General features: G+C 40.9%; 1 protein-coding gene across 6 annotated transcripts in view; it reads left to right on the top strand.

The window, feature by feature from the left end:
* Positions 1–24,816, top strand: part of SULF1 (sulfatase 1) — a 138,008-nt gene that overhangs the window by 25,488 nt on the left and 87,704 nt on the right. Inside the window, exons 1-2 of one of the 6 annotated variants that reach the window (XM_036830520.1) lie at positions 12,484–12,499; positions 15,281–15,307. The exons of 3 other annotated variants lie outside the window; for them this stretch is intronic. The gene's annotated coding sequence lies outside the window, so the exon portion shown is untranslated. Of the gene's footprint in view, positions 1–12,483; positions 12,500–15,280; positions 15,308–24,816 lie in introns of those variants that run through there. 2 more of the 6 variants (XM_036830521.1, XM_036830519.1) reach the window with 2 other exon arrangements.

The following is a 24,816-nucleotide window of genomic DNA, read 5'->3' as shown; positions in this document are numbered from 1 at the left end:
TGACTCGAATAGATGAGAAAGCAGGATATTGGGGTGCAGAGGCTGGTAGGTGAGCAGACTCGGGGACTGGGGTGGGGGGAAGCCTGTGGAAGTTCTCTTCCAGTTGCTCCCATTTCTTGAGTGAAGTTCGAACCGAGGTGATCTGCTCGAGTGAAGGAGGAGGAGCGCTGAGGGGGTGAGGAGAGGGGAGGTGACTGGAAGGGCATCTCAGAGAATGGAAGAGCACCTGGACGAGGGAGAGCAAGGGTCGTTGCCTGGCTGCACTTGGGACTGTTCAGGGCGACACGTTTTTTTTCTAGGCACGTTTATTTGCACAGGTACAAACGAGGAGCAGGCAGGGAGTTGGATTTCACTAGGGTTTTGGTGCACCAAGCAAGGATGGTGAAGTGATGGAGAAGGAAGTGGGTGGAGAGTATTTGCAAAGACTCATTATAATGACTGTGTAAAATAACCTTGACCTAGTTAGGAGGGGGGTGAGGATGTCAAGGGAGGAAGGGCTGGTCAAAGAGTGGTCGGATCAAAGGACTGAAAAGCCCCTCCGGGTCGAGAATTGCTGGGGTTGGCATCGTGGAAAGACAAGACATGTCCGAGGGCAGGAGGCATGAAACTGAGACGACAGGAAGGTGACAGTACTAGCCCGGTACTGCTAAGGGCTGGGCATTGACTAGATCGGCCCCGGGAGTAGCTAGGGTAAGAGGAGAGGTGGTCCAGAAAGGCAGAGGCTATGGAGCTGGTAAGCTCACATCACGAACTTTGAAATTTCCAAGAATTCAGACAGTGTCATAACGGGGAGGGTGAGAGTGAAGCAGAAGCTAAAATCACTTGGAAATGAGGAATGTCCTGGGGTCAATCTATGGAAGTAGTAGGCTATGTAATCCAATAACACGAGCTGAAATTTTTCATATGATGAGAAATAAGAAAGCACACAAATTTAAGGAGGAAGAGGGAGAGAGAGCTGCAGGCAAGCTGGCCAGTGAGCTGGCAGACTTTAAGAAAGGTTTTAACATAACAGTCAGAAGATACACCCAAATTTGCATTCAGTTTTCCAGAATTATATTATTCAAAGACAGCGTAGTTACCCATGAACCTGGATAAATCATTACATTTCATAAAAAGTGACATTTTGCCACAATGAATTTTTTCCCTTTCCCCTGCCAGAAACCATCAAGATGCCCCATAACTTGCTGCTTCTTGATTTACAGTGAAATAAACAAGAAAGTCCTTAGAAAGGTGCCAAACAATAGAAGCACAGAAGAAGGAATCCAATTTAAGCATAGATGGTCTAGGCTTGCTTTCTGGCAATAATAAACCAAGTATCTTTGCTGGGAGAAAGAGCTGAAATCTCTGAAGGGCGGTGAATAGTGCTTTATATGTATAGCGGTGGCTTTATTACCCCTTTTTATGGTTTTGCATCTTCTCCCTACTTTAACAAAAGATCATTCAGATGTGAATTTATTTTGATGACATCTATACGATTTTATGCCTGTAAAGGTAATAGTGTTTATCCTGATGATGGCTCAGGGGAGATGATCAAATTTTTATATTTTCATCATTAAGCCATATTCCATTCTTGATGCCATAGGCATATTTGAAAAAAAATTTCCTGCAAGTCAGGAATGGCACCTTGGTCAGATTCTGTACAAATCTGAGCCCACAGATACTCAGAAAGTGCTCAGTGGGACTAAGTCACTTGACTGTTAATCCTGTTGTAAGTTCCATTTTGTAGTGGAAACAAATCCTGTTTTTTTTTTGGAGTGGAATCAAGAAAGATGGCCAGGTAGAAGTTCCCCAGAGTAATTTTCCTTTTTGTGTTTATGAGTCATGTCTTTGCCTGCGGTGAGTCAGGGCAAGGATGACACCAGGTGACTTGTTTTAAAAATCAGTAAAGCAGAAGAAACCTTCCTTGCACTCTTCTAGGAAATCAGGTAGGGAGAAAGAAATATTCATATGGGGAAAGAACGTTAAGTAGAGGGTTTTTAATAAATTAGGATCTTGCTTATACTTTACTGTAAATAGCAATTATAAATTGCAATGAGTTTCCCAGGTGGCTGATGCTATGTGAAGAGGATTTTGTGGACTTCCCTTGAAATGGCAGATCTCAATTATTCATTCATTTGATAAATGTCAATGCATACCTTACATGTGCAGGATATTGTCAGGATCTGATGTTGGGTGTGACCCGTGGGCTCTGTTCTCAGAAGCTTACATTCTAAGAAGACCCTAAGACTGCCTGGTGTGAGCTGAAGCTCCCTGCCAGTGTGATTGAGAGAAACTGCATCTTTACAGGGGTAATGAGTGGTCTTTAGCTCTTGGTACATATATCTTAAAACTCTTCAGTGGCTGATAACTCCAGCTCTATTGTTTGTTAGAATATATTTCAGAAAAATGATTAGAAGTTAATAACGTAAACAACAAGGTTGTACTGTAGAGAACAGGGAACTACAGTCAATATCCTGTGATAAACCATAATGGAAAAGAATATGAAAAGAATATATATATATATAAAACTGAATCACTTTGCCGTACAGCAGAAATTAATACGATGTAAATTATCTATACTTCAATAAAATAAATTTTAAAAAAGGAAGTTCATAATGAAAATTGGCCAGATCCTCCCAAGAACTGGAAAGTTTGTAAGTACAAATTGCTAACACAACCAAATGCCAGACTTCTGCCCACACTCGCCAGCTTAAGGATGCTCAGGACTGTGGCACGAAATATTTCCCAGCAACTTTTTCATCAACTAGGTGTTCTGAGTGCAACAAAATCCCTTTCCTCGTATTAGAAGTGTGGTTAACATCCCGGCAGAGAGCTCTCCTTCAATAGCTTTTAAACAGAAAGGGCTTCCTCCCTGAGCTATTGGCTGTGTTTTCACACAAAGAAGAATTTAAACTTACGGACTTTTGTTCCCAAAGATCAACCTGTCTTTTCTTAAATTTTATTTTATTAGTCAGTCTGTTAAAATGATTTTTTATTAGTCAATATTTTTAAATGCTTCTATTTCAAAATACTTGTTTGCTGAAGCTTATAGAGCGAGGTTACGTGAGTTCCACTCAAGTTATGGGATTTGCTTCATGAGAAAGATAGAAAAAAAAAAATCAAAATAACCATCTCTTGTAAGTGTCTGAAAGATAGGAATAATCCAAAAGTACTTTAAACACTCTAGAGATACAGACAATAAAATGTCAGTTTGAATGGTTCTTGTTTGGCTTCAGCTGGCAGCTTGAGTGGGGATGGTCTTGAGAGTTCCCGTCCAGTTTGCAAACAGGGGAAACAACCCGCTAGCCAGCATATTGTTCCATAGAAGGCCTTGCAGTAGGAACCAAAATACTACAAAAACCTTACAATAGCCATGTCACTGGGGGCAAGTGAAAAGACAAGGCGAATGACCAACAGAGCAAGAGGAAAGAACCGGAGGTCAGAAGGACAAAGGGCTCTGCGGAAAGGGCCAAAGATGTCATTCCGGATGCCCCAAGCCAGAGGATGGCCGGTGTCAGCAGGAGATTCCTGGGCAGCTTAGGGACTAGGCAGGCACAGCATTTTGGTTTACTTAAAATACCAGTTACGCAGAAACCAGAATTGCAGGTGTCTGCAAAGGATGTATTTTTCCACATGTCCCTAAGTAAATAGAGGATAGACAGAAAGCTGGATAGATAGATTAAATGAAAAATAAACAACCATTATCCATACAGATTTAAAGCCTTAAAAATGAATGAGATTCTCATCGTGTGGTTCCTATCCATATAGTGTGGACACGTGTGTGTGCGCGCGCATGTGTGTGCGTGTGTGTATTTTTCTTTCTCTAGAACTGCAGGAAAAATGCATGATGAAAATGATGCTTGGATAACAAAATTCGTATGTGTTTCACTGGGGTGGAGCAGAGAGAGACAAAGATGAGGGAAATGAGAAAGAGGGAATGTGTAAATAGTTTGATTCCCTACGCCCTCCCCACCCCCAGGATAATGCACTAAACTAAAAGAAGGTTAGTTTTGCTAAATAATTTAAGCCAAACAATAAAATGTGATCTGTCCACTAGTTTCTTGCTTTCCCAGTAACTCTTTTTATGTCCAAGCCCACAGTCTCTATCTTCTAATCCCTTTCAGTCTTCTTGCCCTTTGCCCCACGTGACCTTTGGCACGTTGCCTCCTAACCTTAAAAATGAGGAGTTCAGAGTTTCCCGGAGATTTTGATGAAACCACCTGCTGTTCTCCTCTCCTCTTTCCCCCACCACTGAATTCAAATAGAATTGGCAGACTGTATAAATATGCTAATTTTCTGAGCCACCCTAAATCCCCAATTCAACAATTCCTGTGAGATGGAACAGTTGTCATGATTGGTTGGATTTCATAATTCTCCCACCACTACTCAAATAGGAAAAAGAATGAAAAATCTTATAGACAGGAACGAATTCTAATTTCTTCTCTCATACAGAAAAAGTCGGTGAAAAAGTTAGATGTGATTCTCAAAAGATGGGTCAATTTAGGATTGTGCTTTGAGATTGAGGCAACTCTTGATGTTTTTTTCTTGGTTTTCTTTAATTATATACTGGTAAACTCTGCCTAGAAAACTGGAATATTTGGTTACCTAAAATTTTCTTTGAAAAATCCAACTTTCAGATATACAACTCTTAGAAGACAGAGTCATATCAATGTCACCTGAGGTAGGGTGTCATTTAGGTCTGGGGGTAGGGATGAAATGAGATCACCACGCATGGCTTTGGGATATCAGTACTGGTGAGACGTCGTCTCGCTGTGAAGGCGGGGATCATGGTAAAAAGAAGTAGAAACTATGAGAGGGGTAATATGTTTAAGTTGTGAAAATAAACTGGTAACAAAAATGGTAACTTACAGGGAGCTTACTGTGTACTAGCTATTGTCCTAAGAACTTCACATATATTAGGTTATTTAACCCTCACAATATCCATGAGGTGGGTACTATTACATCATCGTTATTGATGAGGAAGCTTCAGTCCAGAAAGTTTTAACTTGTGCAAGTTCTCTTAGCTAGCACACGGCAGAGCCCAAATCAAAACCCAGCTTGTCAGTCCCCAAACTCATGCTTATTATAAACCACTGTGATAGATCGGAAAAGAGTGCCTGTACACAAGAAAGGGAAAAAGACGTAAGGATCTTATGAAAAAGCCATTAGAAAATTCCTTTGAACCATCACTGATAGAGCTGTTAAACTTTCAGGACACCTGTACTCCTTATTCTCATGAATTATTAACAGTTAACACTAACTCTCACTACGAAACTGAAAGGTGACTTCAGTCACTCGTGAAATCAACCTTCTTGGGAATCCTATTATATTAGTTATCTATTGTTGCATTAAAAATGACCCTGAATGTTTGTTGCTTAAAATAACAATCGCCATTTATGATCTCATATAATTTCTGGGGGTCAGGAACTTGTGGGAAGTTCTGGTTCAGAGTCATTCATGACATTGCAATCCAGGACCTTACCCAGGCCTGCAGTCATCTGAGGGGTTGACTGGGGTCAGAGGGTCCTCTTCTAAGCTGGCTCACTTACATGGCGGGCACATGGGTGCTGGCCATTAACAGGAGGTTTCAGTTCCTTGACAAGTGGACCTCTCTCCATGGAGCTGCTTGAGTGTCTTCACACCATTGCGGCCTGCTTTCCCCAGAGCAGGTGATCTAAGACAACGAGGCAGAGCAGCAATGATTTCTATGACCTGGCCTCGGAAGTCATACTCCATCATATCTGCAATATGCTGTTAGTTACCTGGGTCAGCCCTACTAAGTTACACAAAGGTGACTCCCAGGAGGTGAGAATCATGGGGGACTGTGTTGGAGGCTGACTGCCACACATTATCAGGTTATTAATGATACCATTTGGTGTTCATTTTTTCGGCTTCAGTGCAAGACCAACAGAGAGAGGAAATAAAAGCAGTAAATACATTCAGAGAGTTATGAATGCAGCAGGCAATCTGCCCTCCATCTGTCCCAGGAAAACTAGAGTTTGAGGAATCTTGCTTGACTAGCAACTGGTCATCCTCTTGCCCTACTGCTGACATCAAGTGTAGGACTGTGTCGGAATCTAAGGCTCATCAAGACACAACCGTCAAGCACTTTGAGCAGACAGAAAAAGCAGGCATGTTTAGGACTACTCTCCATATTCATTCGTTTATTTGACAAATATTTATTGGATACCTATCAATGGCCAGAACTACAGTCTATGCAGAATCTGAGACATAGTGAACCACTGGGAAGGCTCAGTCTGTTATTCTTAGAGATTCTTTGCTAAAATAAGCCTTAGAGATAATTCAATATCTCCACCACCCCTTATTACAAATGAGAAAATTGAAGTCTCTGGAAAACCAAAACTTGCTTATTATCACATGGTTATGCCTATTCCGCCCTGACTTCTCATTCATGAAATCACAGTCAAAACAACCAGGATTCATCTGGTTACTTGAGTAGAGGAAAAACTATGAAATCCATGGAGAACCTCTCAAAACAACTGCCTAAACTGTTTTTCAGTTTTTATTTCATCATTTAGGAAATCTCTCTGTTGGTCTTGCCCTGAAGCAGAAAAACAAACCCAGATCACCCAACAGTACCATTAATAAACTGATAGTGTGCAGCAGACAGCCTTCAACACAGGCCTGAAACTGTCTGTACCTCTTTCCAGGGTTCAGTCGAGGGTCATAGGTTGTTTATGGACATGTAGTCTGCTTCCTTTATTTTAGAAAGAGGAAAATCTAACTAACCCTCAATACTGGCATTGACCCACACCTAAATTAACACTTTCTATGCCTTTTGACCAACATATCAAATCAGACAACTGTCCTTTCCAAAGTGGTTGGAGCTATTGGTATCCTGCATAAGGAAGTTCTGAGAAGGGGTGGAGTGAGAAAAAGGGAAAGGACACGATGAGGGCCTCCTGTGTGCCAGGAAGATGCTAGCATTTCCGCGCTCTTGCCAACTCTTCAATCCCCACAAGAACGGGAGGGGGTAATAGGCGTGATTCTTATTCCACTTTACAAAAGAGAAACCTAAGAAAAGGTAAGTAATTCGCCCACGGAAGCTCAGGGAGCAAGAAGCAGATTTGGGACTTCAATTCAGGTCTCCCTGAGCCTGGGTTCTTACTCACCACGCTGTCCAAATACCACTTGAAACTAACTTCTCGACGACCAGGCCTAGCTCACTTCCATGCTCTCCTTAGACTGTCCGTGTTGCTTTATAAGTGTTGATCTTTAAAAGGCTCTTTTATCTTCAGGTTTGCATATGTGTATGAATGAAGAGCTTCCAAAAATATAGTTATCTCCTTAATAATAGTGTTCCTTTTTAATTTCCCCTTTCCCCACCAGTAGGGCACTCTGCCCACAGTAAACTCCCAAGGTAGTTTTTGTTCTCACGGCAAATTTTCAGCCAAGCCGCCACCAGCCTCCTCTGTCTCCATCCCAACCCACTGAGTGTTCCCTTCTACTGGTGGAGAAAAAAGTGATTCCTCATTTTTTAAGATCATGTTATTTTCCCCCAAAACTTGTGTAGATTATAACCCCTAAAAAAGTCTTTCTTAGTCAATACATTTGGCTGCTTTGGAGTTGTGATTACAGTAATTAATATGGAAGCTGAAAAGTCAATTGTATTGTGACTGAAAGAGGTCCCTACTGGGACTCCAGATCTTAACATCACCTTAGAAGTATTTTCTATCCTGGAATCATTTTTTAAATGTAGTCACTTTATAATACTTTTTATTTCTTTTTCTCTTTCTTTGTAATTCCCAAGAAGGCTTTTTTCTTCCTTTCTGCTTATGCGTTGGCTCCACAGCTTAGGGTCACCATAGGCAAGAGAGGCTAAGCTGATTAAATACACCACCACCCTCTTTGGAGGGAATGCTTTGCTACCAAGTTCAGGAATTCACATCCTTAATGGCAGTCTCAGCTGAAGACCTGAGACTCACTTGCCCACTGATGACGTACAGTAGGATAATTTTTAGCTGTACTGACACTCCAAGAGGAACACAAGTTAGGGGATAGGAAGCAAGAGTATTAATGCAGTCACCACTCTCCATTCAAGAACATTGAGACACAAACCCTTAGATGAAGCAACATATCCATTTAGATGACAAAATTGTTCTTCAGGTCATCATAGAACCTCAAACTTTATATCTTTTATTTAAAAGTTTTTTTTTTTTTTTTGCCCAAGGGTCTTGCAAGGAAACGAGTCATTCTATGTTTTAAAATAAGTGTTTCAAAACAGACCCATGAGAAAGCTTTAAGCATCATTGAACCTTCAAGGAATTTTCAATTTTTAGGGAGAAAAAAATCTTCAATTCTTAAAGAACAAAACAAAACCAAAACACTGGACAGCAATATGAATAGAACAGATTCATTAGCCTTGTGAAAAACAGGTCACTAGCTCCTTTTTTTCCAAAACAACAGCAAATACTTCGCCGCTACTATTAACTGTTAGAAAAGTCAGCTCATACACAGAAAGGAACTAGTGCTTTCACTACCCCCTGAAAGAAGAGAATGCATTGTATGGTCTTTAAATGCATTCTACGTAAGAAAATGGAAAAAGAATGCAAGAGGAAAGTGGGCGACTACCCGCTTGACCCTTAGATATCATAGATTTATTACTAATTAGAATAATTGTGAATACAAATAAAATTTCGATGTGAATATTGATTAATCTGAAGGTACTAATATAAGAAAATCACAGATTAGAAACTTGACTGACCAAGTGATTAAGAACAATTATTTGACTCTTACTGTTTCTAATAGAGTCTTCTATGTGCTTGCTTTTATGCAAAAGCTATTAAAAAACCTAATCACAGATACCTACAATCCCAGCGAGGCCAGGGTCGTATTGGGCTGTGGAGAGTGGTAAAACCTAACTCTAAAAGCCCGTGGGCCATTTGTTCCAAAACCAAACAAGTTGGAAAGAATGTGGTTATTTTTACCCCTAATCTGGCACTGTTGTGATATTAAAATCAAAGGCTGGTTGTGAATAGCTGAAAACTCCATAAACAAAGTTGAAAGGCAAACAACGGACCAAGAGAAATATTTGCAAGGTTCAGTTGTAAAGTCGACTATTTTTCCCAGCTTAAGGGAGTTTTATTCTTAGTGGTTATGATAATGACAAAAACCGTGACATGGAATGGAAATGGTAAGGAAGCTATCAGTGGTTTAGGAAGATCTTCTGTTAATGACTTTAGTGAGAGCTACATGATCCAAGTTCACCTTGAGACTGAATATACTGGATAATGTACGTTTGACATTATTGAACGCTTAGGTTCACTTACTTTGCAGTTCATGCAGGAAGTAGCTACTAATTAAATAGGCAATCTCCAAGGGCCAAATGAAAATTGAAAAATTCAGGAAGCATTAACACATGCTTTGTTTAAATGTCTGTAATATCGTATTACATCTTTAGAGCCAAACGGATCTTTGAGAAACTCCTAAATTAAGAGATACACAATGGCCTTTTCGCTAAATTGTGCATGGTCAATTTTCGTGCTAAATCGTGCATGGTCAACAGTAAGTAACATGGGTGACTTACTGTTAACTCAGTTTTTAAGGGAATTCTTTGTATGCCATAAGAAACAAGAATCTAGTGCACTTGGAGATACCAGCTGTGAAGAACAGGGATATATTTCTAGAAGCATCACCGTCATTTGAGGTTTTAAAATACATAAGAACAATTGCCAGAAAAGCAGTAATATTACATTCCTTTTACTTATATCTGTTTTATTACCAGTTCAACCTTCAACTTTGATGAAATCAGCTTGATCTTCCATATGTCATGGACTGCATTTCCTTGACAAATGAATGGATTCTAAGACTTTATTTCCCCACTCTTTTGAGACTTCAGAGAAATGAGACAAGATAGTAGTACTCACAGGCAATTTGAGGAGGTTGGCGAGATTACAAATTTCCCAGTTCTGTGAAGTGAATGGTACATTGATACAATCAATGTCATACATATTTAACAAGAACTGTATCTTTAAATTGTCCTAAACACAAAAGTCACCATTCATAATTAATTCTTAAGCGAAAAAATTTTAAATAATTCAGATAGGAATGTGCTGATTGGAAGTGAAATAATAGTAGGATTCATAAGGGTTGTTTGAATCATAAAAGCAAGCTGTTTTTTAAGTTAAAGTTTTACATTTTGTGTGTGTGTGTGTATGTAATTTAGAATACTTCGGGTTGAAATAGAAAAAGAATCAGCTCAAATTGGTTTAGGCAACAAGAGTGTTTTGGCTTACAAATGATAATTCCAGGGACCACTGCTCACTGCAGCTGGAGCTGTACTGGAGCTCAGTTAAAGTCTCCTACTCTTTTTCCTTCCATACCTCTCTTGGCTCTGCCTGCTGCAGAGAGCTCTATGTTTAGACATGTGTATGCCCTCATGTTTACAATGTGGCTGCTGCCACTCCAGCTTTTCATCCTCACAGTCTTAAGTCAGTGGATGACAGTGCTCAGCTCAAACAGCACAGCTTCTGAAGTGAGTCTCACCAGCTCTGAATGACTTGGCTTTGGCCAACACTTAGTCTTTGAAACAATCACTCTTGCTGAGGAGAGGGAAAAAGAATGCATTTCATAATGGGGGGAGGGGCGGGAGGTGTGAATATTCCTAAAAGTCCATGGGATAGCAAGGGGGGAGAAATGATTCCCCCACAGCCAAAAATCAGAGCCATTTACAAAAATAGAGGGCAGTTGCTGGATACGAAAAAGGCAAATAGCCCCTCTGGCGCCATGACATATGAAGTAAAGCTCTAGCCTTATATACTTCTAATATAAAATCCGTGAAACTGGCTTAGATAAGATGAAGGTTTCAATTGGTAAACCGCATGCCAACTGTCAGAGAGCAACGCAACCACCCTTGTCCAAGGGGAAACCACGAGAGCCCTGTCTGCCATCACTAGCACCCCACACTTGATGGTGAAAATCACCTAGATGCTGGAAACCTCCATCGATTGGACTTGATCATGATTTTTTATACTATTTATGCCCTGGTGTTTTGCACACATCATCTCTCCTCCATCTAATCCTTCTGGTTTTGTTTGGTGTTGAGCACAAGCAGCTTGTTTGTGGGAGCCACGAAGCCCCATGCCTGTGCTTACGTGCATAAATTTTTTCCGTACTTTGTATAAACTCCATGATCCTGAGTGTCACTTGCAATTTAAATTAAAAGTAGTGGATGTCTGGAAACAACCTAAATGCCCATTTACAGGTAAGTGGATAAAGAAGACGTGATACATGTAAAAATGGAATATTATTCAGCCATGAAAAAAGAATAAAATAATGCCATTTGCAGCAACGTGGATGGACCTAGAGATTATCATACTAAGTGAAGTAAGTCAGACAGAGAAAGACAAATATCATATGATACCGCTTACATGTAGGAATCTAAAATATGACACAAATGAACTTATCTATGAAACAGAAACAGACAGACAGATGTAGAGAACAGACTTGTGGTTGCCAAGGGAGAGGAGAGTGGGGGAGGAAATGATTGGGAGTTTGGGATTAGCAGATGCAAACTAGTATACCTAGGATGGATAAACAACAAGGTCCTACTGTATAGCACAAGGAAATATATTCAGTGTCCTGTGATAAACCATAATGGGAAAGAATATGAAAAAGATTGTATATACTTGTATAACTGAATGACTTTGCTGTACAGCAGAAATTAACACATTATAAATCAACTATACTTCAATAAAATAAATTTTTTAAAAAACAGCTGATGTCCTACCATTACTACGACGTATCAGAGGACATTCAGACTCTCTTTGCAGCCTGCTATTTATGTTTATAAATGTCTGTGGTAAGCAGGACACCCCACTACTCAGTACATTCGGCCGGGGGGCGTGGCAGACGGGAACACATTAGCCACATTCTCCAAGCTAAAGTGGGTTGCATTTTAAGATAATCATTTGGCAAACAAAATTACTAAGGATGGAGCCCCAGATCCCAGACACTGGAAGATATTTCCTTTTCCTAGGGGTGCTTGGTATGTTGATTCACTAGATAAGAGTCTATTCATTTAGAGCAGTGTGGCAGATGTATTGTCCAATCTTTATGCCAGTATTTCAGAAGAAGAAGCTACAGAAACACGACACAGAGTGGAAAGTGCCAGGAAGTCTGGTGAGATGGTAGAAAACCATGTTCCTGCCCAACGTGGCTCTCCCAACTAGCCATGTAACGTTGGAAAATCTGTTTAACCTGTCTGGACCTCAGTTCCTTCAGCTGAAATGGAGAAAATAGTCCTGCCTCCTCAGTTTTGTGGGCTGTTACTGCACTGTTCTTGGCACCTACCGTGGGCTCAATCAATGTGAGCTTTTATTCTTAGCACCTCTGACTCACATTGGGCACATCCGTAAGAGCACCTGTGCCCTTGGGAGAGAGCGAAGCTGAGTTGGAACTTTTCAGAGCATCCTCTCCTTTTCTGTCTGCAGGTGGAAGGAGATTAGCTCATGAACCAGGTGCAAATACCCAGATTTCTGGGCATCCCCGACAGCACATGGTACACAGGGTGGTGCTTTGGAGGTTTGTTGAATGAATGCTGGCACCCTGGCTGAAAATTCCTTCTCCCTGAGCCCCTGAGGTTATCAATCACTTGGTAGTTTCATACATTTCTTCTTAATAACCTCAACCCATGTCCTATTTATGGATTTCTGTTGCCAGAAACTATGATTAAATATGTATAATTCTGTTAAGAGATTTTCTTGATCCAGCTTCTGGTCTCCAAGAGTACACCATATTATATAGATATAAAAATTCTTAGCTCTGCTCTCAGCATGGGTGTGGGCATCTTAGGGGTACCTCAGAAATGTGACTCATTCAAGAAGAGTCTTCCTCATACTAAGCTGTTCCATGACAGTCAAATCATGTGCTTCCCATTTTTCCCATAAAGGGCAAAGCAGCTTCCAGAAATGCTTCACGCCTGCCATCGTGTCAGAGGCATGGAGGCTAACCTCTCACGTTTGAAATGAGAGTCTGTGATGCGTAGTGCTTTGTGCAATATAAGACGACAACTTTTGACTTTCAACTTCTCGCTTCTTTAGTTGGTTTTCAGATTCCTTGGAGGCTGTGTCCTTTCAAGGCTCTTTTAACCGTGCAACTGGAATTGAAATATTATACAACCTGAGAAAATGACTTTTGGGGGCGGGGGTGCAGGAGGGGAGAAGTAATCAGCCTGATTTTTGTTTTGTTTGTTTGCATATTGATTTCTTAGTTTGTTTTGCCTTTTTTTTTTTTTCTGAGCAATTGAACTCTTTCCAGGCACATGCTTCTCACCCCTGATCTCCTATACAAGCCCTAGAAACTAAATAATTTCAGGTCCCACACCCATTTGCTGTGTTTAGTGTCTAGAAATTTGGTTTGAGATTTCTAGGCTCATGCACTAAGGCCAGAACCCCTTTCTCGAATATTCAGGAGTCTGCCCCAGGTAGGCGGGAAGTTTAGTGAGTTTTGAAAGCACTTTTCTAGAAGGTGAGGGAAGAATAGTTAGTAATGGTTTCTATGGAAAGTTGGAAACAAAGCACTGAGCAAAAATGAGGCAATGAGAAAAAACAGACAGTCCTGTCATGCCTAAGCCTTCCCACGCTATAGTCTTCTTTCTGTTTGCAACCTGCAGTTTATTTCCAAAACAAAGTGAGATAAGCCAGGACTGAGCCCTGCAGCTGTATACCGGCCAGTGTTCAGGGCTGTCTTTGAAAAGAACAGGGACACGTGCGTCCGAGAATCCCTCCCTCTGCTCTCACACTCACCTTGCTATCACCTCACTTGCCAGAAGGCTGATGGGAATGCTTCAGAATCCAAATACCTGAGCCTTTGTTCTCGGAAAGGACAACTTAAGAACTAAGCGATGGCTTTCAAACTGATTGGGAGTAAAGTCAGGCATTCTGCTTTTCATTCTTTTTTTGAGTCTACTGAATGAAAATGATCTTTTAGAGAAAGATTGCAGCTCACTGAAAAAGGAAAGCCTTTTAAAGATGAAAGATCATGTGCTATTTGAAAAAGGCATGCCCTAATTTTTCTTATATTATACTATGATATGCAGATATGAAAAGATCTTGTCTCAGGCAATTGCTAATCAGATACTTAGGTAGGGTTGAAAATACCAGAGGGTGGGGCAACCAATTCATTTTTTAAGATATTTTACATTTGGGTTGAAGAAGCACTCGTCAAGGAGTACATTACCATCTAGACATCCATCCTTTTATTCCACAAACATTTACCAGGCCCCTGTGGTGTGCTAAATTCTGGGTGGGTTTTAGAGGGACAGTAATAGAATTCCCGGTGTGTGAGTGGCAAGGGGAGGTCAAGGAAGGCCTCATTGGTGTCTGAATTTTCTTAGTGAATAAACAAGAGATCAACCATTTTGGTGGGAGTGGAGTTGGTTGGGCACATACCATGCTGGTGCTTGAATCTAGAAGGCCTTTTTAACACTAAAGCCATGTTTGGGAAGACGTTGAATTTTGAACAGGGAAGAGACATGGTTAGGCTAGCATCTAAGAAGATTGCTCTGGTTCCCCAGGGGAGTTGAAGATGAATTTAAGAGGAAGCAGGTAGGAGACAGACCCTTAGAAGCTGTTAGTGATCTGGAAAAAAGAAGAAGGCATAAACTATGGTAGTGAAGAAAGAAATAGAGAAAGGGGAACAGAACTGAGAAACATTTAGATGACAAAATCGACAGGATGAGTGACTGATCTGATCTGATGAGGGGGGAAGGTGCCGGAATAGATGGAGAAATGGGATCCATGTGGGCTCCGGATCCATTTATCACTCATGGAATGATAGCTGTGCCATGAAGACAGAGACACTGATAAGACCCTGAGCCACTTTTCCCCCTGACACAATGACATAGATTATTTTCTGTAAATAGAGGCCAAAATATTAGAGTGCCTAATATTTACAAGTTATTTCGTGTTTATCAAGCGCTCCACGAATTTTCAGTCATTTGGAAGACAGGTAGAGCTATTGCATTTTAGAAACGAGAAACTACTGATTCAGAGAGGATGTTGACTTGTCCAGAATCACACGACTAGTAAGTGAGACAGCAGAACTTCCAAATCTGTCTGTCCTGCTCTGGCAGGCCTACTTCTGTTTCAAGGAGCTGTCTCCGTTCCAGGACAGAGGCACAGGCTGTTTGGCTTGGGGATGGTGTTTCCCGCCCAGGTTTCTATGCCTACTTGTGTGTGTTGCTGACCGTGGTTAGGAGTGCATGTTCTTGCTATAGGATGACATTTGAGAGCTCCACTCTAGATAAATATTTATTATGCCTTCTTTTTCCTTTTGCCAGATAGAATCCACAAGTGAAAGACCGATGGTAAGTTTGCAGGGAGATGTACCCGATGTATACCCTCCCATACCTTCTTCAGTGGCATAACTTCTCCTGGACGTCACCACTTTAAAACCCTGAAGAAAGTTGGGAGGGTTTCACAAATTTTAGGGATGTGGGTGGGGTAGGGGTGATGGCATTTCTTCATGCTACAAATGCAATTTACTCATTTGAGCAACTCCCTTAAGACAGAACTGGCCTCAGTGAAAATATTCATGGAACTCGAAGGAAACTGCCTTAACTTAGTTGTGCATTAAGTGCAACGGATAGCTCAAATGTGATCATGATGGAAGGTTCTGTAATGCAGTAGGAGAGTACAAGATGAGGGGTTCCTTCTCTGCCTTGAGAAACAGCGATTTGGGGGTCAGTCCCTTAGCCTCTCTGAATCTGGTTCCACCCCTACAAAAATAGGGAGTACTGCCAAGGGTTACTGGAAGACTCCAATTAGAAAAGGTATGCGAAATCTTTGTACAGTATACATTTGGTTACTTGAGGTATCATTGATTACTCGAGGCCTCCATTTCCTCAATTCTAAAATAAGTTAAATAAGATGATTTGTAAAGTCCATCCTTGACTTTATGAGTCTATGAGTTTATGAGTCTATGACTTCTATGAGTCTGTGCTTCTGTGAAGTGGAGATTTAGGTTGGTTGTCCAACTGATTCTTCTCATTGGTCAAATCAGACTACTTTTTTTTTTTTTTACTCTAAAAACACCCCGGTACATAATACATACAAATATAGAAATTAAGGCTCTGATTTTTTTAATATTCTATTTTCAATATCTCTACATCATTTTTTTTTTAAATCATCACCTTTTTTGACCAGGATTCTTTATTTATTTATTTATTTATTTATGGCTGTGTTGGGTCTTTGTTTCTGTGCGAGGGCTTTCTCTAGTTGCGGCAAGTGGGTTCCACTCTTCATCGCGATGCGCGGGCCTCTCATTATCGCGGCCTCTCTTGTTGCGGAGCACAGGCTCCAGACGCACAGGCTCAGTAGTTGTGGCTCACAGGCCTAGTTGCTCCACGGCATGTGGGATCTTCCCAGACCAGGGCTCGAACCCGTGTCCCCTGCATTGGCAGGCAGATTCTCAACCACTGCACCACCAGGGAAGCCCATCTACATCATATTTTTTGGAAAAAATAGCAACATCAGTTTAAAAACCTCATAGCCCAATTCAGTTCTCTAGAATCCAACACCCTAGTAGTCCCTCTGCATTGGCAGTGGGCCACAAAGAAATGACAGGTATGTCACGATGCCCATGTCCGCAGTTCAGGATGGCTGGGAAGGGCCAGACTGGCCAGAGTCCCCTCATCTGCTTACTCCAATGTGCTGTGCATAATTGATATTTTTATTTTCTTTGTGTGCCACGTCATGCAACAGTTTGGAGAACACAATCTACACTAATCAGATTTCCCAAATAATTTCCATTTCCTGGTAGCTAAACATAAATCAAATTGAATAAGGTATTTTTGTTTGTGCATTCATATTTTTTCCTCCTAAACGTTGCTAGTTTATTAATGGCAACATCGGAGTAACCATTAGTAATTGTTATGGAGTCAATCTCACCAGTCTAAGAATAGTGTGTCACTTATGTATTACTTTGAGTTTCTAAAATCCTAATTTGAGCTGTATAACTGACACGTAACTGAGACATATATGAAGAACAAACCCTTTTTCTTTATTCCTGTCGTGCCCCTAGAGAATGGACTTGAGGACACGGGGAGGGGAAAGGGTAAGCTGGGACGAAGTGAGAGTGGCATGGACATATATACACTACCAAATGTAAAACAGATAGCTAGTGGGAAGCAGCTGCATAGCACAGGGAGACCAGCTCGGTGTTTTGTGACCATGTAGAGGGGTGGGATAGGGAGGGTGGGAGGGAGATGCAAGATGGAGGAGATATAGGGATATATGTATATGTATAGCTGATTCACTTTGTCATAAAGCAGAAACTAACACACCATTGTAAAGCAATTATACTCCAATAAAGGTGCTGTTTAAAAAAAAAAAAAAGAACAAACCCTTTTAAAAAATTCCTTTAAAGCATAGAGACCTTGGGTTTCAGGAGGTTTTTTTTAGAAAATCCTTGCTATTCAAGTTAAGGCAGAATCTGTATTTTCAACCAAAAACAGAAGTCTCATTTGCAAGAGTGAGAAGGAGAAAAGGGAAAAGGTCTGCAGGTGAAGAGAGGTAATTAAGTTTTTCTCATGAATAAACATGTCTCAGCATTCCTTCAGAGGGGTTGTTTTGTTACCATCTTTTTATCCAATAAAATTCTGCAATTAGGTACGACAATAATAAACTATCTTCAGCAAATTTTTTGAAAGTACGAAAATTCCTCCTCTGGATGTGAAATATGAAAATTTATCATTGAGGGGTTACAATTTAACCTCTTATAAGAAAACTCAGGTAGAGTACTGGTTATTGTCTACAAAAAGACTTCAGGCTTTTTTTTAAGATGCTAAAGGGCAATTCACACCATAATGAAATCCACTTGAAGCCTGGGAAATTACCAAAAGCTAGAGGAATCCATTTCTGCTTTTCATTTCCATAGCTAATGAGCAATTTCTAACATTCTTTAATCGACCCAGAAACCTTAAACTGCCTTAAATATTAGTTAATTATTAGTTGGAGCTTAAAGCCTGCTGAGAGAATTTCGTGTTCCCACTTGCCCCTATGGATTTCATAGCATTTACCATAACTTGTAATTGCACGGTTATTTGTGTAGTTCCTTATGTCTTCAAATCTCTCATTTAACCACAGGTTTTGTTTTTTTCTATTTTGAACATAAATCAGACTCTTCTGGTTTGCTTTAAAAACCCATGTTTTCCTAACATTTTAATTATAGGATGGTGGTAGAATGAGGAAAAAAAATAGTAGTGTTAGTTAGAAGATGTCATTAGGGATTTTGACTACACATAGCAGAAACCAAAATAGTGCCTTAGCCACAAAAGGTTTTGTTCTCTCAAGTAAAAGAAATCCAGAGTCTGGTTGTCAGGGCTGGGATAATAGTCACTAGAGACCCAGGCTTTTTTCCCTCTCTGCTCCACCATGGAACATTCCATCAGTGAGAGTATCTTATGGTTCAAGATGACTGCTGAACTATTTACAGTAGCCAAGACATGGAAGCAACCTAAGTGTCCATCAACAGATGAATGGATAAAGAAGGTGTGGCATACACACACACACACACACATATACACACAATGGAATATTACTCAGTCATAAAAAAGGATGAAATAATGCCATTTGCAGCAACATGGATGGACCTAGAGATTATCATACTAAGTGAAGTAAGTCAGAGAAAGACAAATATCATATGATGTCACTTATATGTGGAATCTAAAAAAATGATACAAATGAACTTATTTACAAAACAGAAATAAACTCACGGACCTAAAAAAACAAACGTATGGTTACCAAAGGGGAAAGAGGGGGAGGGATGAATTAGGAATATCTTGTAATAACCTATAATGGAAAAGAATCTGAAAAAGAATGTGACTGTATGTATGTATATATATATGTGTATATATATATATATATACACACATATTCGGATATAGATATATAAAACTGAATCACTTTGCTGTACACCTGAAACATTGTAAATCAAGTGTACTTCAATTTTTTTTAAAAAAAAGATGCCTGCGGAAGCTCCATCCATGTTAGACGACAAATGGCCACTCACCCTTTTTTATGCAGCCACCCCAGAAGTCCCACATAACCCTTTCATTACATCTCATTGGAAAGGATTCAGTCATGTGGGCACAAGGAGAACTGGGAGATGTCACCTAAAGCTGGGCACGTAACCACTGCACATAAAATCAGGATCTTGTTTTGAATGAAGATGGTCATGAATGAGGAGGTGGGCAATGAACAGTTCCTGCCATATAATTTAAAACCATTTGCATCAGTCAAAACTGTGCTTTTCTTCCAACAAAGGGTGACAGAAATTATATGAGCTCAGCATTTATCTGGAGAAAAATAGGGTGTCACCATCAGACAAAATAAAGTTGTGCCTTATCGTTGGCTGGAATATTATTTTGGTCTCTCCATTCATCCCCATGGTCAGGCAAAGCAATGACTCAAGATGAGGTGAATTTCCAGGAATAACTAGTAGGTCCTATTGCCCTCTCCCCATGACTCCTACCTAGACAACTACAAGTTTTCTGGCCGCTGTCCACTGAGAAGGTGCAAACTTCCTACAAAGCTGTCTTTTCCTGTTTAACTGAGTTTAACTGAGTTTCATGTCACCTACAAATGTATTTTCAGTGGTGTAATCAATCTAACTTTCTAGTCTGCTTTTGTTGAAATGTTAAAATCAACATATCTTCAACGCTTTCCTCAAGTTATTAATCCTCAACTTATTTAATCCAAATTATCTCATAGACATATTTTTACCGAAAAGTTGTTTTTCCCATACGTTTTTTAACCTAAGCTTCTATTAAGGATATTCCGATCAACATAATAGTACTGCTAAAATTATTAGAAAGCAGCACCAGCACTTTAACTCACTCTATTCCATTTCTAGGGACATTATTACTTCTTTGTATTTTCATTGGTTGTGGGTTTGTGCAGAAAGAATAAGTAAACCTAAAAACCAATATTCTGTTTCCTTGAGTTGCAATGAAAAGTTGCAATGAAAAGTTTGAAACTCATACAAATGCATTTTTTCTTTGCAAGTTTGTGCATTACATTAGTCTGTATGTTTTTAACATTTGTGTCCAGGGATGATTAAGTTGGCAATTATTCACAAAATAATGGGGTAAAATGGAAAATAACTGATTTATTAGGGGGAAAAGCCACCAGGTTCAGAGTCAGAAGACATGATTGTGAGTTTCAGCTTCAGCTTTCTGAACCTCCTGTACGGGATGGCGGTGGATTGGAGAAGGAAAAATAATGCTTGCTCTAGCTTCCTATAGAAGCTGTTGTGAAAAACGAATACTAATAATTCATGCCAAAGTCTTTCCTGAATTGTGATGCATTGTGAACATAGGAGGAGTTATTTTATCCACAAAACAACAAAGATACTAATGGGATTTGAGATACAAGAAAACACCTAAGCATATGAAAAATCTTGTTCACAGTTCAATTACTATCAACGTAAGGTCAGGCTTTCAGAAGAAAACTAAATGTATATCAGAGAAAAGTACCAGCTAAGAAATAGTTGTCCACTAACCAAGTTGGAAATATTTGACTTTCATTTACCCTGACAGGCTAATATGCTCTTTGGGGTTTGTTTTCATTGGAAAAAAAATGAACATCTGATTCCACTATGGTGTTCAGGGTGATATCAACCTGAAGCAAATATCGTGCACATTCTAGGGAGTCCTGGGGCCTTTTTAAAAATTTTTTATTGAAGTATAGTTGACTTACAATGTCTCAAGTGTAGAGCAAAGTAACTCAGTTATATATATGTGCATATATATTCTTTTTCAGATTCTTTTCTGCTATAGGTTATGACAGGATATTGAGTATAGGTCCCTGTGCTGTACAGTAGGTCCTTGTTGTTTATCTATTTTATATATAGTAGGGTGTATCTCCTAATCCCAAATCCCCAATTTATCCTTCCCCCACCTTTCCCCTTTGGTAGCCATAAGTTTGTTTTCTATGTCTGTGAGTTTATTTCTGTTTGTAAGTACGTTCATTTTTATCATATTTTAGATTCCACATGTAAGCAGTATCATATGATATTTGTCTTTCTCTGTCTGACTTCACTTAGTATGATAATCTCTAGGTCCATCCATGTTGCTGCAAATGCCATTATTTCATTCTTTTCTATGGCTGAGTAATATTCCACTGTATACATGGACCACATCTTCTTTATCCACTCCTCTGTCAGTGGACGTTAGGTTGCTTCCATGTCTTGGCTATTGCAAATACTGCTGCTGTGAACATCGGGATGCATGTATCTTTTCGAATTAGAGTTTTCGTCTTTTCTGAATATAAACTGGGGGCTGTCAAGTGTGATATCTGTCCAACCTTTAGAAAGTTGGCAGTTGCCAGCACGTTGCTGGATCTGTATTATACCTGGCATTGGATATAACTCTCCATTTGAGAGCAGGGCTCTTCTCTCATTCACCCATTATCTCCAATCATGCTTTATCCAGGAGCTCTACAAGACTGCTGAATTAAGTATGTGTGGTGATTAAAGTAAAGAGAATTGAGCAAGAAATGACAGGTAGTTTTACTGCTTACTCAACTGTCTAGGAAAGAATATGGAAAATGGCAAAGCAAGGGTGCTCCTGTGGAAGTCAACTCCAAACCCAATCTTCCCTGACTTTGCTTATCTGACACCCTCAATCAGCCAGACATACAAGAACAAGAAGGAATCTAATAAGCCTATGAAGCGCCCATACCCAGACGTTTGTCCCAAAGCCTGTGCGCCAAACCCACCCACGTACTGCGCTTGAGAGAGACTCTCGTGTCTTCACTCTTACTTTAAACGCACATTTAACAAGCTATCTCTTCAGCATCTCCCTAGTGTGTTAGCAGAGGGCAGGTGGAGTTGTGAGAGGTAAATACACTTATAACAACTAGAAGTGATAATAGATAGCGATGGAGGTAAAACAACACCATGAAAAGTATTCATAAGGAATTCCAAACAGTATCAGTGCCGTGTCATTTATGTGTTAACGCAGACAGCTTTCCATATCCCAGTATCCCACAGAAAAAAAATCTGAATTATAGCTAAAAGCAGTATTTATGTTAACGATGATGACCAGAGCCATAAAACAAAACAAAACAGTGACATCATTCCCAGTATTTTTTGAAGACTAGGAAATACGTGATTAATTTGTGAAAGTGCACGCCGTAGATTAAATCGTGATCCCAATCTTTGCCATCCCTCCCCCACCAGAGAAGTGACCAGAGTTCAGCGTCCCCGCCCACTGCCTGGGACTTGCAGAGCCTCCCAGGGAGCAAAACCTACTCCCACCCCCACCCTGGGCTCCACTGTGTGTATTGCTTTGGCCAAAGGCAGGTAAGCAGGTGCGTCACATGCCGCATGGAAGCAGATGACTTCGAGCGGCATTCCAGATTTCCACCAGCTCTCCCGCGTCTGGGGTCTGTCCTGAGAGTGGCATGTCTCACATCAGGGCTGCTGCCCCGGCCTGAGGGCTGGAGCGGGGAGACTCAGAGAGCCACCACCACTGCAGCCTCCACGTGACACAGGGAGACGTACCCCTTCCTTTTCTGTTACAAGCCTCTGAGTTTGGGGAGGTTTTTTTTTTGCAAACTCAGTGTGCTTTAAAATGGTTCCTGTTTGTTTGTTTGTTTGAAGCTCCTATCCTTAAATAATTAAAGTAAGGTTTCATGGAAATTTACATATTTGGAGACCCTTCCCTGCCCTGTGATAGATAACTGAGGTATTACTAGGAATAACCTCAGTTAAAATTGCACTTGAGGAGATGGTGGAAAAACAGCCACAAGCAGCCATGTGCAATATATGAACGAGATTGTCCCCTCCTCCACCTGGCAAGTTGGGGAGGGCTTCTGTGGGCCGGGGAACAGGGCCCGCTGAGGAGAGGGTGGTCTCAGTGGATGGCGTCTCCACGGACGGGTGATACTGGAGATGATGTCATGAGGGTGTGGGTTAAGGACAGCTGGCAACCACCTGCCTTCCCTTTAGAAGATTTCAGGGCTTGAGGGTGTGGATCTCTGGGATCACAGGCACAAAGCAGAAAGTCAAGTCCGATCTTCTTTCCATCTCGGGAAAGCAAAGCCCTCCGGCGCTAACTCGGAGCCTGAGAATGAATAACTTCATGACTACGCACAAATTATTTCACCTTCTGCCTCGGCACCCAGGATTAATTAGTCATTGCAAGTTGTCTCGCCACTACACAATGCTAAATACAAATGGAGGAGACCCCCGAATTCATGGAGCTGTGACTCGTGGTCTTGAATATTCATGTTCAACCACGCCAGTCCACTCTCTCGCCCAGCAACAACTCTTTGTTTTACTGAGCTCTGAGGGGTCCCCTTCTGTTTGGAAGGTGAAAGGGGACCTGTACGTGGTGTGTGGCTACAATACCAGTGCCCTGTCGCGTGCTCCTGGGGGAGACGCTCTAAGGCGCATTGACAGCTGCCTGGAAACATCAGCAGCACCTGACACCCATTTTTGCCCCCAGATTCTCCCTGTTGATTTGGCAGGTTCAGAATTCACTAGGCCTCCAAGATCTTTTCAAGTGAAAATGCACTTCAGGAGAAAATACTACAAAAACAGAACCGTTACGAACAAAGTTTCTGGTGGGAGGTAGCCCCAGTTCTACCCCTTGCTGTGTAATCTTGGACAGATTCCTTAACTTCTCTGAATCTCAGTTTCCTCATTAAAAAAAAAAAAAAAAGCAATAGGAGTGCCTGCTTCATTGGTACATGGTGGGCTAAAGGGAGCTGATGCCAAGTTTGGTACATGGGACGTGTTCAATGCATATTAGCAAAAATTGTTACTTCTGGATAAAAGGTAAAGTCTGATCCACATGTTGGAAATTGTAGAAGGTTGGAGACTCAGGAAAGCAAAAGGAAAGAAGGAGTGGTGAAGAACTTTAGGTGGTCAAGGGGCGTATGGGGGTAGTAGAATGTCAGGAATGAAGGAGAAATCGACAGTAAAAGGAAGGGGTGAGGGGGAAGGCCACAAATTCAAGATGTGCCACTTCTGAGAAGTGCCTGGGTCCGCACAGCCATCACATGGTGCTGGACTCTATGTCCTGAAGTCGGGCAACTGGAAAACCCGGACTCCAGAATTCCTGCCCCTTCTCGACCAGGACGACTCAGTCTTCTGAGAAGTGTCTGCTACAGGAATTAAAGATGCACACAGTAGGTTGGAAGGTTGCAAACTTGACCTTTGCTCTGTTTACACCCACTGTTCTAGTTCCGGGAAGTTCAGTCCTACTTTTCCAGTTTACTTTTTTGTGGTTTCATCTCTTTCCCTCCTCTTGCTCAGTGGGAGAAGGAGAATTCAGCTCGGGGTTTCCCAGAACACCTAACGTGCGTCATGCATCGTGGTGGGTTGAGATCTTCTGGGATCATACTGCGTCATTTAGTCAGTTTGTTGTTTTACTGCATCTGTATTTGTCTGCCAGTGTCTCAAAGAGGAGGTGATGGATGAGGGTGAAAGACCCAGAGTGGGCGATTGGCAGAGACAGCTGGACAGAATTAGCAAACTGAGGATGGGCTTCCTCAAAACAAAAGCAGTAACTCACTCTGCTGCCTTCATCTCTAGTAATAATTTACCTAAAGGTGGAAAACAAATTTTGGTGGTGGCAAACCTACCTTAGTGCATGACAATTGTTTAATAAATGTAACAAATTTCGACATTGCACGGGGCCACTGTCAGACTTTGCTAGTTCATGTATTCAAGGATTTGTGAAACCTAGTTTCTTCAGACATTGAAAGAGAATACACAGAAAGGGAGATTAGAGGGTCATTTGAAAGCTGCTCTGAAGAACACTTCTAGATATTTGCTCTCCAGCAGAAAACTCTTTCAGTTCCTAGT

This window comes from Balaenoptera musculus, chromosome 17, assembly GCF_009873245.2.
Source record: "Balaenoptera musculus isolate JJ_BM4_2016_0621 chromosome 17, mBalMus1.pri.v3, whole genome shotgun sequence".
Lineage (NCBI taxonomy): Eukaryota > Metazoa > Chordata > Mammalia > Artiodactyla > Balaenopteridae > Balaenoptera > Balaenoptera musculus.
Note: the sequence above shows the minus strand (reverse complement) of the source record. Positions and strands in the feature narration are given on the sequence as shown.